General features: G+C 36.3%; 1 long non-coding RNA gene across 13 annotated transcripts in view; it reads left to right on the forward strand.

Moving 5' to 3' along the window:
- The window catches only part of LOC144305133 (uncharacterized), a 332,824-nt gene that overhangs the window by 125,940 nt on the left and 191,231 nt on the right, over window positions 1–15,653 (forward strand). For 12 of the 13 annotated variants that reach the window (XR_013372155.1, XR_013372162.1, XR_013372152.1 and 9 more), the window contains 2 exons: window positions 7,779–7,845; window positions 10,695–10,816. This is a non-coding gene — a long non-coding RNA (uncharacterized LOC144305133). The remainder of the gene's footprint in view (window positions 1–7,778; window positions 7,846–10,694; window positions 10,817–15,653) is intronic. The other variant, XR_013372161.1, reaches the window with a different exon arrangement.

Here is a 15,653-nt window from a genome sequence, read left to right on the forward strand (position 1 = left end):
TGAAAAATTATATACCAACCTACAAAAAATGAATGAATTCCTAGAAACATAAACTACCAAAACTGAAACATGAAGAAATAGAAAATTTGAAAAGACCTATAACCAGCAAAGAAATTGAATTGGTAATCCAAAAATTGCCAACAAACAAAAACCCAGGACCAGAAGGCTTCAACAGGCAAATTGTATCAAACATTTAAAGTAGAATTAATACCTATTCTCAAACTACTCCAAAAAATAGAAAAAGAAGGAAAACTTCCAAATTCATTCTATGAGGCCAACAGTACTCTGATACCAGAACCAGATAAAGACAGCACAGAAAAAGAACTACAGGCCAACATCTCTGATGAACATAAATGTAAAAAATCCTCAATAAAAGTCAAGCAAACCAAATCCAACAATATGTTAAACAAATCATTCACCCTGATCAGGTGGGATTTATTCCTGGGTTGTAAGGTTTGTTCAACATTTGCAAATCAATGTGATACATTAAATCATTAAGAGAAAGGATAAGAACCATATGGTCATTTCAATAGATGCAGAAAAAGTAATTTCAACAGACGCAGAAAAAAAACCTCATCCATTCATGAGAAAAACCCTTAATAAGGTAGGTTTAGAGGGAACATGCCTCAACATAATAAAGGCCATATATGAAAAATCTCTAGGGATCCCTGGGTGGCGCAGCGGTTTGGCGCCTGCCTTTGGCCCAGGGCGCGATCCTGGAGACCCGGGATCGAATCCCACATCAGGCTCCCGGTGCATGGAGCCTGCTTCTCCCTGTGTCTCTGCCTCTCTCTCTGTAACTATCATAAAAAAAAAAAAAAAAAAAAAAAAAAAAACTTAAAAAAAAAAACTTAAAAAAAAACTTAAAAAACTCTTAACTTAAAAAAAAAACTTACTTAAAAAAAAACTTAAAAAAAACTTTAAAAATCTCTAGCCGATACCATCCTACTGGGGGAAAACCTGAGAGCCTTTCCCCTAAGGTCAGGAACAAGACAAAGACGTCTGGTCTCACCACTTTTACTCAACATAGTACTGGAAGTCCTAGCCACAGCAATCAGATAACAAAAACAAAGAGCATCCAAATTAGTAAAGAAGAAGTAAAACTTTCACTCTTTGGCATGATACTATCTATAGAAAACCTGATAGAATCAGCCAAAAAACGGCTAGAACTAAGTGAATTCAATAAAGTTGCAGGATACAAAATCAGTGTGCAGAATTCTATACACTAATAATGAAGCGGCAGGAAGAGAAATTAAGAAAACAGTCCTCTTTAGAATTGCACCAAAAATAAGATATCTAGGAATAAATCTAACCAAAGTGGTGAAAGACCTGTACTCTGAAAACTATAAAACGCTGATGAAAGAAACTGAAGATGACATAAAGAAATACCATGCTCATGGATTGAAAGAACAAATATTGTGCAAATGTCTATACTACGCAAAGCAGTCTACACATTTAATGCAATCCGTATCAAAATACCAACAGCATTTTTCACAGAACTAGAACAAACCTAAAATTTGTATGGGACCACAAAAGACCCAAATAGCCAGAGAAACCTTGAAAAAGAAAAGCATAGCTGGAAGCATTACAATTCTGGATTTCAAGTTATATTACAAAGCTGTAGTAATCAAAACGGTATGGCAAAAACAGACATGGAAATCAATAAAATGGAATAGAAAATCCAGAAATAAATCCACAATTCCATGGTCAATTAATCTTCAACAAAGTGGGAAGGAGTATCCAATGGGAAAAAAATCTCTTCAACAAATGGTTTTAGGAAAATTGGTCAGCTATATGCAAAGGAATGAAACTGAATCACTTTCTTTCTTTTTTAAGATTGTATTTATTTATCTATGAGAGACAGACAGACACACAGAGAGAGAGAGAGAGAGAGAGAGAGAGAGAGAGAAGCAGAGACACAGGCAGAGGGAGAAGCAGGCTCCATGCAGGAAGCCTGACAGGGAACTCGATGCCGGGTCTCCAGGATCAGGCCCTGGGCTGAAGGTGGCGCTAAACCGCTGAGCCACCCAAGCTGCCCCTGAATCACTTTCTTACATCGTACACCGAGAAAGACAAATACCATATGACTTCACTAATATGTGGAATTTAAGAAACAAATCAAATGAGTAAAGGGGAGAAAAAAAAGGGAGAGACAAATCAAGAAACAGACTCTTAATTGTAGAGAACAAATTAGTGGTTACCAGAAGGATGATGGATGGGAGGATAGATTAAAGAGATGATGGGAATTAAGCAGTGCACTTGTCATGATAAGCACTAGGTGATGTATGAAATTGTTGAATCACCATATTTTACCCCTGAAACTAATAAAACCCCATGCTAAAAAAAAGAATTGAGAGTCAGAAAGAAATCCATACGTTTATTTTTAATTATTTTCAACAAAAGTGCTAAGATAATTCAATGGGCAGTGAGTAGTCTTTTCAACAAATGGTGGTGAAATGAGTGGAGAGCCACATGTTAAACATCGAATTTGGAAACCTCCTCATACCATGTATAAAAATTAACTCAAAATGCTTCCAAGACCAACATGTAAAAGTTAAAACTACAAAATTAAAAAAAATAACTAAATAAAACTACAAAATTATTAGAAGATGAAATACAAATGAAAATCTAAATGACCTTGGATTAGGCCATATGACCTTGAATTATTCCACTTTTTAAAAAATTTATAACGCCAAAAGTTTAAACAATAAAGAAAAATATAAATTTATCTTTATCACAATTAAGTATGTCAAAGGACACTGTTAAGGAAGTAAAAAGATGCTGAATAGGAGAAAGTATTTGTTTATGAAGATCCAATATCCAAAATAAAGAACTCTTACAACTCAAGCATTAAAAGACAGAGTGCTCAACTAAAAATTGTGCAAAGGACTTGAATAGACATTTCTCTAAAGAAAATGTACAAATGACCAACAAGCATGTGAAAACAAACTCAATATCCTTAGTTACTAGGGAAAACAATCAACCAAAATCACAAGATACAGCTTTATACCCACTCAGATGGCTACTAAGTAAAAACACAAAACAGAAAATAACAAATGTTAGCAATCATGTTTAAAAAAAAAAATCAACTCTCCTACGTTGCAGGTGGGAATGTAAAATGGTGTAGACATCGTGGAAAATAGTTTGGTAGTTCCTCAAAAAGCTTTGTATAAAATTATCACCTGACCCAGAAATTGCACTGCTAGTTGTATATCTGAGAGAATTGAAAACATGTCTACAAAAACTTGCACATGTATGCTTATAAGAACATTATTCATAATCCGCCCCCCCAAAGTGGAAACAACCCAAAGGCTCATCAGCTGATGAATGGATAAGCAATATGTGGTATATTTATACAACAGAACATTATTCAGTCATAAAAAGGAATGAAAATACTGTTATATACATTACAACTTAGATGAACCTTGAATACAGTATGCTAAACTAAACTAGCCAGACACAAAAGGCCACATATAATTCCATTTATATGAAATATCCAGAATAGGCAAATATTTTGGGATATAGGGAGGGGGAAATTGAGACTAACTGCGAGTAGGGAGAGCTTCTCTTTCTGGAGTAATGGAAATGTTCTAAAATTAGATAACAATGATGAGTGCACAACATAATGAATATACTAAAAAATCACTAAAATATTTTTAAAAATAATGTCTTCTTTGGGAATTCCTAATGGTAAATTTTAACTCAGGTGTTTTGGGATCAGAATTTATACTACCTGTATTATATTCAAAAAAAGGATAAAAATTTAATTTAAATAATGGGATAGCTTTTATTAATTTAAATAATGGGATAGCTTTTATTGGCTCTACTCTTGGATAGATAAAAATGACAAATTTTGTGTATTAATGGTAGCAAGAAAAATCAAAATCCTAGAGCTGAAAATGGCATAAAAGTCATAAAAATATCTCTATTCATATATAATGTCATCATTTTATACCTAAAGAAACCTTAGGAATTTACAGAAAAAACCTACTAGAATTAGTAAGTGAATAAAGCAAAGTAACAGAACACAGAGCAATGTAAGCATAAATAGTATTCCAGTTATTCTGGAAGCAAACATTTGGAAAGTGAAATTATATATCCCATTTATGCTAGCCTCAAAAGACATAAAACTTTTAGGAAAATAAATTTAACAATTTGCAAGATCACCACACCAGAGTAATGAAGCCTTGATCGTACATTGGAGCCCACTTTCCCAACTTCCTGTTCAATCACATCACATTGGTAACTAAAGATGAGTCATGCTAGGAGTATTTATACCATAGAAATCAGCAAATGCTGCACATGAGAGCTATGTATCCTAAACAGCTGATTTTAAACATTTATCAGCACATTACTGAGAATACTTAAATAAATGAAGAGATATGCAATGTTCATAGGTTAAAAGAGTCAATGTTATTATTGTGTTAATCATTAATTGATTCGTAGATTTAAAACTTACCTATGTCAAAATTAAAGCAGGCTTTTTTGAGGGGCATAAAATAATAGTTGTGTTTTTTAGAAAATAGGAAATTCAAAGAACTCAACTAGCCATAACAGAATTACAAAAGAATAAAATCGACAGATTGCTAAGGGTACAAAGTGCATTATTTTTTTTGAATGATAAATTGGTCTTAATAAAAATAAAAAATACTCTGCTTTTCAAAAGACAATGTTAAGGAAATGAAAAGATGTGTCAGCATTGGGTGAAAATATGTACTATATATATCTAACAGTAAAGTAATATCAGGACTTATAAAGAACATCGTAATACAATGATGAAAAGACAAATAATGCAATAATAATAAGCAAATGATTTCAACAGGCACTTATCAAAAAAAGATAAAAACAATGTAAATATGCACAAGACAAGCTAATGTTATTGGGTATCAGAGAACCATATATTAAAATCATAATGAAAATACAATATTAAATTACTAGAATGGCTAACATAAAATGTACTGACAATATTAAGTGTTATATGGTGGAGAAGCTACGGAACTCTCAGAGATTACTTATGGGGATATAAAATGGTACAAATACTTGGGCAGGGAATTAGTTTCTCACACAGCTATTTACCTTACCTCTGACTCCACAATTCCACCCCTGGTATTTTCCCAGCAGAAATACTTATGTATCCACAAAAATATGTCCCATCGCATAGTAAAATGGAGGTGAATGTGACACCAGTAAGTTGGAAGAAATATCTAAAGATGAAAGTAACACAGAAAGACAAAAAAGAAATGCAAAAGTGAGATAAAGAAAGAGAGGAAAAGTTGGGAAGATCCAACAGATTGAAAGAGAGAAAAGCCATTTTGGAAAAAACAGCAGCTAAGATAACGCAAAACTGGTGAAAACCACCAATAATCAGATTCAAGATTTTGTGTCCTATGAAGAAAAAGAGGACCATCAGCAGACAATATTGTGAAAGGCAGGTGACCAGAAACAAAGCCTATTTAGAAGCAATCAGAGGAAATTGCTGTTTGAGAGTCACTTAACTTTTTAATATTAATGATAGCAACAAAAATGAGAAATAATCTGTTAAAGAGCTGAAAGAAGGGAAAATATATAATTTTTATAATATATTTAGACAAAATTAGAGTTTTCCACCAGAAAACTTTCACTAGAGTCATTTCTAAAGGAGGTGCTTTTGGAAAAAGATATCAGAAGGAAGGTGCAAGATTCAAGAATGAATAATAATGAATAAATATCACAATATTTATTTGATTAAATCTTAACAAACAATAATGATATAAAACAATAATATATAATTTGTGGGGTAAAAAAATATTTGACCAAAATGATGTGTACAGTGGGAGGGATTAAATGAAGTTAAAATGCTGTCAGAGGTTTGTTTTACTCAGAGAGAAAATAAAGTAAAATACTTTACTTTAGATTTTGTTGAATGTGTACCAAAATATTTAGAAAAGCCCCCAAAAGGCATTGATAGGCTAAATGACGCTAGAATAATGTGCTAAAGGAAAATATATAACTTTCAAATCAGTGATGGGAGAATGGACAAAATTTACAAAACTACCATGACCTGAGCTTTGATCTTTTCAGTCATGATAAAATATTTGATGTGTTAAATACTGTATACTCATAGAAAGCAGCTAAACCCAAAAATGCCCATATTAGGATACAGTCTATATCTATATCCAAATATGGCAGCAGGAAAAAAAAATACAGAGAGAATGGGATCCCTGGGTGGTTCAGTGGTTTAGCACCTGCTTTCAGCCCAGGGCCTGATCCTGGAGTCCCCAGATTGAGTCCCACCTCCAGCTCCCTGCGTGGAGCCTGCTTCTCCCTCTGCCTCTGTCTCTGCCTCCCTCCCTCTCTTTCTCTCTCTCTGTGTGTCTCTCATGAATAAACAAAATCTTAAAAAACAAAAAAAACAGAGAGGATATATTAGTGAAATAAAACACAATGGTATCCAAGAATAAAAAGGGGGTTGAATGGGGTTTCTGCAGATGGAAAGCCAAGGCCCAGACACAGTAACCCAAGGCAACGGCGGGCCAGTTGTTCCATGTGCCAACCTCAGCTCTCCTACCCCATCGCCCGCACAGCTCATTTCTTGCTTGTATGTGAGCTGGTGTGAAACAGAACCCACAGAGTGGGTGGGCAGAAGGAAAGATGATGAGAGGCAATCAACAGAACCGGGCTTGAACTTGAGACAATTTCAGCACCTCTGCGACCTGAAATAAAGGAGCCTTAGGTGCCAGCTGGGGCTGTGCCTTTTCATTTGCCTAGAAAAACAGACTGCTGGAAGGACCTTGCACCAGCTCTGACTAGGGCATCGTGCATTGCCCATCTTTAACCAGGCTTTCAGGGATGTGCTTTCAGCCGTTACTAACTGCTTGAAATATTTATAGCTTTACAGTGGTGTTTTATGATGTATATGCTCCCACAGGCCTTGGTGAGTAGCATGGCTTATAAATTTATTGAATTTCAAAACAGATTTATATATTTCCTTTTGGCTATGCTTTATTGGGCACTTAGTCCTAAATCGACACATAGAAGACGGTGCCCTGTCTGGAGGGTAACTTGCCAATCACTTGGCACTAACGAGGGAAGTGAGAAACAGCAAAGCATTTCAAGCTGAATGGAAATTCATCTTCGGATAAGTACTTTTTTTTTTTTTTTTATACGACTGAGGAGAGGAATGCTGAACGCTTGCATATGAGTAGAGTGTGCTTGTAAGTGAGACACTTGCTTAAAGCCACCTTGTAAACAGAGATGGTGACTCACAACTGACACCCAACACATGGAAAAAGAATTCAAGTCATGGACTGCTCTACAAATATATACTAGCAGGTTTGAATCAACATAGAAACTTATTAAGAGTTTTTAGGAGCGCTTGTTTGCAGCCCCTCGTACTACCCAAAATCTCTCTTACATGCATGTTTATATATACATACATATGTCTTCATATATGCTCGACACATATTCATATATATTCATTTATATATAGGGAATAATAGAGTAATAGGGAATAAAACCACCTTTGTTATTTCAGTTAATGAAAGTCCTCCTTATACTTGATATTTCGTTTCTTATAACAGAAGTATTGCTCTATCACATGTAATTTAAAAGTTATACTTTCTTCTTCAACCTGGATAATTGGAACATGAAATGGATTTCTTTTTACCTGGGTCTTTTTCTTAGGCATTTGGTTATTACTTCCTTCTAAGAAAAAATGTTCAGGGGATAGAAAATAATTACATATATTTGGTCTGAGGTCTTTGAAACTATATCTGACAAAGGCTCTTCTCCACTCACAGATGCAGACTGAATTCACTGGAATGATAACAGCATAGCTAAAGGGTTTGCAACTCAATTACCCATCAGGTAGGAGTCTCAGAGACACTAGGTTTCTTTTTTTTTTTTTTCTGGTTTCTTTCTAACATCTTCCTTCTGAGAGAGCCACCATCAATAATTTCAGTAATTTTAAGTTTGAATGAAAAAAATTTTTTAAATGAATGAGTCAAGTCTTATGTGAAGCTCAATTATATCTTTGGAGCAAAAACCTTTATAACTCATTCATTTCTGGACAGTGGTAACATATATTTTATAAATGTATGAAAGAAAGATAGAAATCATAGTTGAAGGGAAGGTTTTCTATGGATGTAGAGTTTTAGACACCATTTTTTTCTTTTGTCCTATGAAATACTGGAAGACAGTGTCTGTTTCAGAGTTACTTTATAGTCACAGAGCGATAGTTTACTCTCAAAATCTACCAGCTGTTTATTCATTAGTATATGTATTATTTTTTTCCGGTGACCATCTAAAATAGATGTGATATTTCAATGCCTCTAGGTTTGTATGTGCATCTCTGGGCTTCGGGCTCTGATATACCTTAGTATCCCTTTGTAATTAATTGAATAGATTTCTTTTGCTGTGTGACTTTGATTGCCATGAGATCTGCATTCTATAACTCAGGGACAAAGGGAAAGAGCATATCTTCACCATCGACCCTGTCTTGGCAGCTTCTCGATTGGTGTCTGGGACACATCTGATAATTGCCATCCAGCATATTGTATTACATTTTTAACTTATGTTTTGTGGGGATTTTTTCCAGCTTTATTGAGATTTTTTTTTTAGCTTCATTGAGATTTAATTGACATATGAGGCATACCTTGTTTTATTGCTCTTTGCTTTATTGCAATTTGAAGATACTGCATTTTTTTTTTTTTTTTACAAATTGAAGTTTTGTGATAACCCCGTGATCAAGCGAGTCTATCAGTGCATTTTTCCCCAATAGCATTGGCTCTGTGCATGTCTGGGTCACATTTTGGTAATGCTCATGATTTTCAAACATTTTCATTATTATTATACTTTTTATGATGACTGATCCGTGATTTGATGTTACTATATAACCATTTTAGGCGGCCACGGGCTGTGCCCACGTAAGATGGCAAACCTATCGGTAAATGTTGTATATGTTCTGACTATTCCCCTGCCTCTGTCCCTCTCCTCAGGCTCCCTATTCCCTGAGACACAATAATATTGAAATTAGGCCAATTAGTAACCCTACAATGGCTGCTAAGTGTTCAAACGAAAGAGTCACACGTCTCTTCCTCTAAATCAAAAGCTAGAAATAATTAAGCTGAATGAGGAAGGCATGTTGAAAGACAACATAGGCCGAGCACTAGGCCTCTGAACCAAACAGCCAAGTAGCCTAATCCAGAGCAAGGCCCTAACTCTCTTCAATTCTAGGAAGGCTGAAAGAGGCAGGGAAGCTGCAGGAAACCGTATGAAGCCAGCAGAGGTTGGTCATGAGGTTCAAGGAAAGAAGCCATCTCTGTAACATAAAAGTACCATGTGAAGCAGCAAGTGCTAATTGATGTAGAAGCTGCAGCAAGTTATCCAGAAGATAATTAATGAAGGTGACTACCCTCAATGGAGATAAAATGGCCTCTGTTAGAAGAAGATGACATCTAGGACTTTCATAGTGAGGGAGGAGAAGTCAGTGCCTGGCTTCAAAGGACAAGCTGATTCTCTTGTTAGGGGCTAAGGCAGCTGGTGACTTAGGTTGAAGCCAGTGCTCATTTCCCATTCTGAAAATCTACAGCCCTTAAGAATTATGCTAAATCTACTTTTTCGGTGCTCTAGAAATGGAACAACAAAGCCTGGATGAAGCACAGCTGTTTAAAACATGGTTTACTGAATACTTTCAGCCCACCGTTGGAACCTACTGCTCAGAAAAAAAAAAAAAAAAAAGATTATTTTTAAAAAGTAACTGCTCATTGTTGATGCATCTGGTCATGCAAGTGCTTTGATGGAGATGGACAATGAGATTAACGTTGCTTTCGTGCCTGCCAACGCAACATCCATCCTGAAGCCTGATCAAGTATTTTCACCTTTCAATTCTTACTATTTAAGAAACACGTTTCCTAAAGCCTTAGCTGCCATAGATTGTGATTCCTCTGATGGATCTGGGCAAAGTCAATGAAAACCTTCTGCAAAAGGTTCACCATTTCAGATACCATTAAGAACATTCATGATTCATGAGATAATGTCAAAATATCAACAAGAATAGGAGTTTGGAAGAATTTGATCCCTCATGGATAATTTTCATGGATTCAAGATTTCAGTGGAGGAAATAACTGGAGATGTGGTGAAAACAGCAAGAAGACTAGAATTAGAAGTGGAGCCTAAAAAATGTGACTGAACTAGAGTGCCTGGGTGACTCAGTTGGTTAAGCATTTGACTCTTGATTTCAGCTCAGGTCATGATTTGGGGATCATGCGAGCCCATTTTGGCCTCCTTGCTCAGTGCGGAGTCTGCTGAAGATTCTCTCTCCCTCTTCCTCTCCCCATCCTCCTCTCTTTCTCTCAGTAAATAAATAAATCTTAAAAAAAAAAAAAAAAGACGTGACTGAACTGCCTCAACACCATGATAAAAATCCATGGTTGAAGAGATGCTTCCTATGGATGAGAAAAGAAAGTGGTTTCTTGAGATGGGAAAGTGCTCCTGGTGAAGATGCTGTGAAGATAATTGAAATGACAAAGGATTTGGAATAGTTCATAAACTTGGTTGATAAAGCAGCAGCAGGGTTTGAGAGGATTGCCTCCAATTTTGAAAGAAGTTCTACTGTGGGTAAAATGCTATCGAACAGCATCACGTGGTACAGAGAAATTGTTTGTGAAAGCAAGAGTCAATTGATGCGGCAAACTTTATTGTTGTTTTATTTTCAGAAATCGCCACAACCACTTCAGCCTTCAACAACTGCCACCCTGATCAGTCAACAGCCATCAACATCAAGGCAAAGACCCTCTGCAAACAAAAAGATTATGATTTACTGAAAGGCCAGATGATGGTAATAAAAAGGCCATTTTTCAGTTATAAAGTAATTTTTAATTAGGGTATCTACATTGTTTTTCAAGACATAATGTTGTTGAACACTGAACAGACTACAGTGGAAGGTAAACATAACTCTTTCATGCACTAGGAAACCAAAACTTTTGTTTGACTGCCTTTCTTTTGATATTCACTTTGTTGCCATGGTCTGGAACATGACCCATCGTATCTCTGAGGTATATCTGCAATTAACAAAAATAAGATGGAAAGAGATCATTGCAGTGAGAATGAGGTGCTGTGGATTATAGAGTGATGTCATAGCCATGGCAGATGGGCTCCTCTTCCTCTTATTTCTTTCCTGATTCCTTTTTTTTTTTTAAGATTTTATTTATTTATTCATGAGAGACACACACACAGGGGGAGAGAGAGAGAGAGAGAGAGAGAGAGAGAGAGAGGCAGAGACACAGGCAGAGGGAGAAGCAGGCTCCATGCAGGGAGCCGGATGCGGGACTCGATCCCAGGTCTCCAGGATCACACCCTGGGCCAAAGGCGGGCACTAAACCGCTGAGCCACCCAGGGATCCCCTTTCCTGATTCCTTTTAAGGGTCTTAGTTATATGTAGAAATCATTTCTTAGGCTACTCATGTTTTTTTTTTTTTTTTTTAGGCTACTCATGTTTAGTGAACTTTAGTCTTTACCTCTGTCACCTGCACTATGTAGCCATCGAAATAGTAACTCAAAGTCCCCAAGAGTCAATAGAAATTTTCTTGTTGAAAACTCTTTTCATGGATCATTTATCTCTGAGTATCCCTGCTTTCACATACTTTTTGCTCTCTGCAGATTCCTTCCTTTGGTGACAAGTTCACCAATATGTTTTTCAATCCAGCATTTTAGGATTTTAGTTAGGGGAGGCTTTCAGAATTCCTAGACACCCCCCTTTCAACCCCTCCTGGAAATGGAATCTGGGCTCCTTTGATGCTTCAGTCCTTGAGGGGTGATTAGTCTGGATGAAACTCTATCTTAGGACATTTCAGTAAAGTGGTTAGTAATTGGTTTCCCCAGTTAAAACACCCTAAATTTTAATCATGGCTTCACAAGTAAGCGGCTCTTGAACTTGCTGAATTATTTTCTCTCTAAGCCTCAGCCCTCATTTGTAAAATGGAGATAATAACACTACTTTCCTCATTGGATAATTGTAAAGACGAGAGAAGTCTAATGGGGAATGTGAGTGGGAAAGAAGCAGACTTAAAGGGTATGATGCTTTATTTTTCACACAGTAGCACCAACATCTTGCCCTCCAGAAACCAGCAACAGACAGGCTTCCTAACATACTGGGACTGGGGCAGGGGCAGAGGATGATTATTTTGCTGTTTTGTTCACCATATACTGGTAATGGCTCTAGCTTTACCTAAAAAAGACACAGAAGTCAAACCGAACCAACAGCTGATATTTACTAAACGTTAGTCATATGTCAAAATTCTAAATACTTAATATTAAGTACTATTCAGTTCTTACAATGATCCTCAGATGAGGATCTTTTCCCCACTTTGCAGATGGGGAAACTGAGACAGGCAGGCTAAGTAACTTGTCCAAAGTCACACAGTTAGACATGAATAGAGACAATTTGACTTTTGAGACTATACTCCTGATTAACATGCTGTTATAGTCATGCTTAGGTATGAGGTCAAGGGTCACGCAAAGAATTTGTGTGAATATTCGAATTTAAATGTTCCTCCTCCCTGATAATCCTCTTTCTCCCACCAACCTTGTGTTGGCAGACTCCTACTGGCATTTCACAGTCCTCCTGAACTGTCCTTGTCTTCCTGGAGTCTTTCCCAAAGACTAGGAGAAGTAAATATTCACTGTTCTCTGCTCTCAGAGCACTGCACACAAGATTACAAAAGTATACATTATAGTGTTTAGTTATTTCTCCCCTGCCCTCTATCCTGAGACTTTCCTCAATTCAGGAAGTGTTATGTGGTTTCTCCAACACTCCTTTATGATCATCTTTATTATTATTGCTGTTGTTATTATTGCTGTGATTGTTATCACTTTCATCATCAGATGAGCACAATATCTGGCATCTAGGAAGGACTCAATATTTATTTTTAAGCTGGACAGCCTGTTTTAAAATTATTTTTCAGAGGGCAGCCCAGGTGGCGCAGCGGTTTAGTGCCGCCTGCAGCCTGGGGTGTGATCCTGGAGATCTGGGATCGGGTCCCACATCGGGCTTCCTGCATGGAGCCTGCTTCTCCCTCTGCTTGTGTCTCTGCCTCTCTCTCGCTCTCTCTGAATAAATAAATAAGTAAATCGTTAAAAAAAACCCATAAAATTAAAAAAATTATTTTTCAGACAACTGATGCTATTTTATTGAAAAATTCAAGAACTTCTGATTTCTTTAGGTTTTCATGACTGACTGTGAATTTTGGAATGTATTTGCTTCTGGGTCCACCCAGCTCTGCTGCCTCTTGGCAGCCTTTCAAGGTGCAGGAACCATGCCTTGTCTATTTGTGTTACACTGGTCCCCAGATCATCATAGGTTCTTAATAAATCTTCTTTCTAATCAGCTTTGGAAAATGGAGCTTCATGCTTTACTGCAGTCAGTTATGTAGATGGTTGTCACCAGGGCCTTCTCTTTAGCTACAACCACCTTCCCAGAATTGCTTTTCTTTCCTCAGCCCCATTTACGAGGCTGTAGCCCTCCAGAACCATATGTTGCAGCCGAATTGTGCTTTCCCCTAGTAGCAGGATATCATTTTTTAAAAACATCATATTATTTACTAGTCCCTTGGTTATACAAGAAAACGAGGAATCTCACACATGCTAGCAATTGTAGCTCTGGTAGCTAAAGATTTACTACAGGCAAGCGTACGTTTACAAGCTGGTTTTCAGATCTCATCTCTTAACTTCCTGGTGATAGCAGAAGTATATCTGGGCCAAAAACTTGTGCGTGCTCCAGAGCTGAACATGCATTTGTGTGTGTTTGTGTGTGTGCGAGTGTGTGTTGATTTGAATGAGTATATAACCTAAGAGAATGATGCTTTGAAATTTAGTTATGTTTTTAATATTGTTATTGGCATTACATGTCTGTGATCATTTTCCCTCTGGCAAATGTAGCTTTTATTACAAAACCCAGTCATGCAATTTGCATGCTTTGGAGATAAGGCTAACGCTCTGTCAGAGCACTTAACCACAGGTGTAAAAATGTTGTGATTAAAAAGAGACTGCACATTTAAGTAGGAGTAATTAGAAGTGAATTCTTAATTGCAAAGTTACACAAGCATTTATGCTTTGCTTTGCGTTCCTAAACCTTTGAAAGGTGCTATATAAATGCAAATTGCTTGTCACATCATTCATGCCATGTATTCATGACATTGAAAATGTGCATTTATACTGAACTAAGCTCAATAATAAAATACTAAATATAAAGTATCTATTAAATAGAGCTACATGTCCATCAGTCAAGAAAAGTGCATTTCTGTGTTTTCCTTTTTAACGTGTACTTTTGCTGATGAGATGCAAGCTCTGTCTTTACGTCTGATTAAGAGACTGAAGTATAAAAATAAAACTCTTCAGATTGATTAAACTACAAAACTGTAAACAGTTTTAAAAAATATTATTGTAGCTGAACAGCATTTAAATTAGTTTCTGAATGTGAACCCACATGCTGGTTGTAGTACATTCGTTGCCTATTGGTAACTGAAAGGAGACCTTCTTTCAAGACTCATAGAGATTGTGATTTCTGAGTTATCAGAATATTCTGTTGCTATAAATATTTCAGCCTTTGTTTTGACCTCTTAATATAATAATCTTCACATCAGAAGTTTGGATGTGGATTATGAGATGTAACTTTTATGAATACCAAGGTTTAAACCAGTTGGGAGAGCAATGAGAATATAGTCTTCATAAATGGATGCCAGAAATGATAATCTTCACAAATGGTAAATATCATTTCCTCCTAAACCTCCATGTTTCATGTACATGTCAACAAAAGGAAATTATTTTAGGGCAGTGCTTTTCAGTCATTGATGTCATTGTCATTTGGGGATCTTGATAAAATGTAGATTCTGATCCAGTAGATTTGAAGTGGGACATGCGATTTTGCATTTCTAACCATTTTTTCTTGTGATACTGATGCTATTGGTCTTCAGAACACACCTGGAACAGTAAGATTTTAGGGTAGGGGTCTACAAACATTTTTTGTAAAGAACCAGACAGTAAATAGTTTAGCTTTGCAGACCATAGGGTCTCTGTTACAACTAATCAACTCTGCCATTTAAGCACAAAAATAATCATAGCTAATACATAAATGGATAAGCATGGCTGTCTTCCAGTAAACTTCATTTACAAAAACAAGAGGTGAGATGAGTTAGCTCCTGGGTTGTAGTTTGCCCATGTGTATTTTAGTGAACTATGAATGTTCTAAGCAATTCATCTGTATTCTAAACTTGAACCTCTTCCAAGTTAATGCAACAGAGACTAAATTCTTGAATGGTCTTAATGATAATCAAGTTCTGGAAATTCCAAATATAAACTTATAAACCCCATTTACATTGACCTGTCTTCCATTTTCTTCCCCTCTTATATCTTCATCTTCTTTTTTCATTCTCCATGTTAAGGAGCCCCAAAACTACATAAGTTCAGATGGTATTTAATATTCTAATAGAATCTTCAAAAGATTTTTCATAGAGCAGAGATGTATAGTGATAGAGTCCTTTTATTCATTGGATGATCTGTTCCTTTTTTATTTTTCTACCTGGAACAATCCAAATTCTCAAAAAGCCATACAAGTTATTGCCCAGGCAATGTTGATACCACAGTTGAAATATCCAATTTGATTATCCAAACCACATCCA

This window comes from Canis aureus, chromosome 35 (genome assembly GCF_053574225.1).
Source record: "Canis aureus isolate CA01 chromosome 35, VMU_Caureus_v.1.0, whole genome shotgun sequence".
In the NCBI taxonomy this organism is placed as follows: Eukaryota; Metazoa; Chordata; class Mammalia; order Carnivora; family Canidae; genus Canis; species Canis aureus.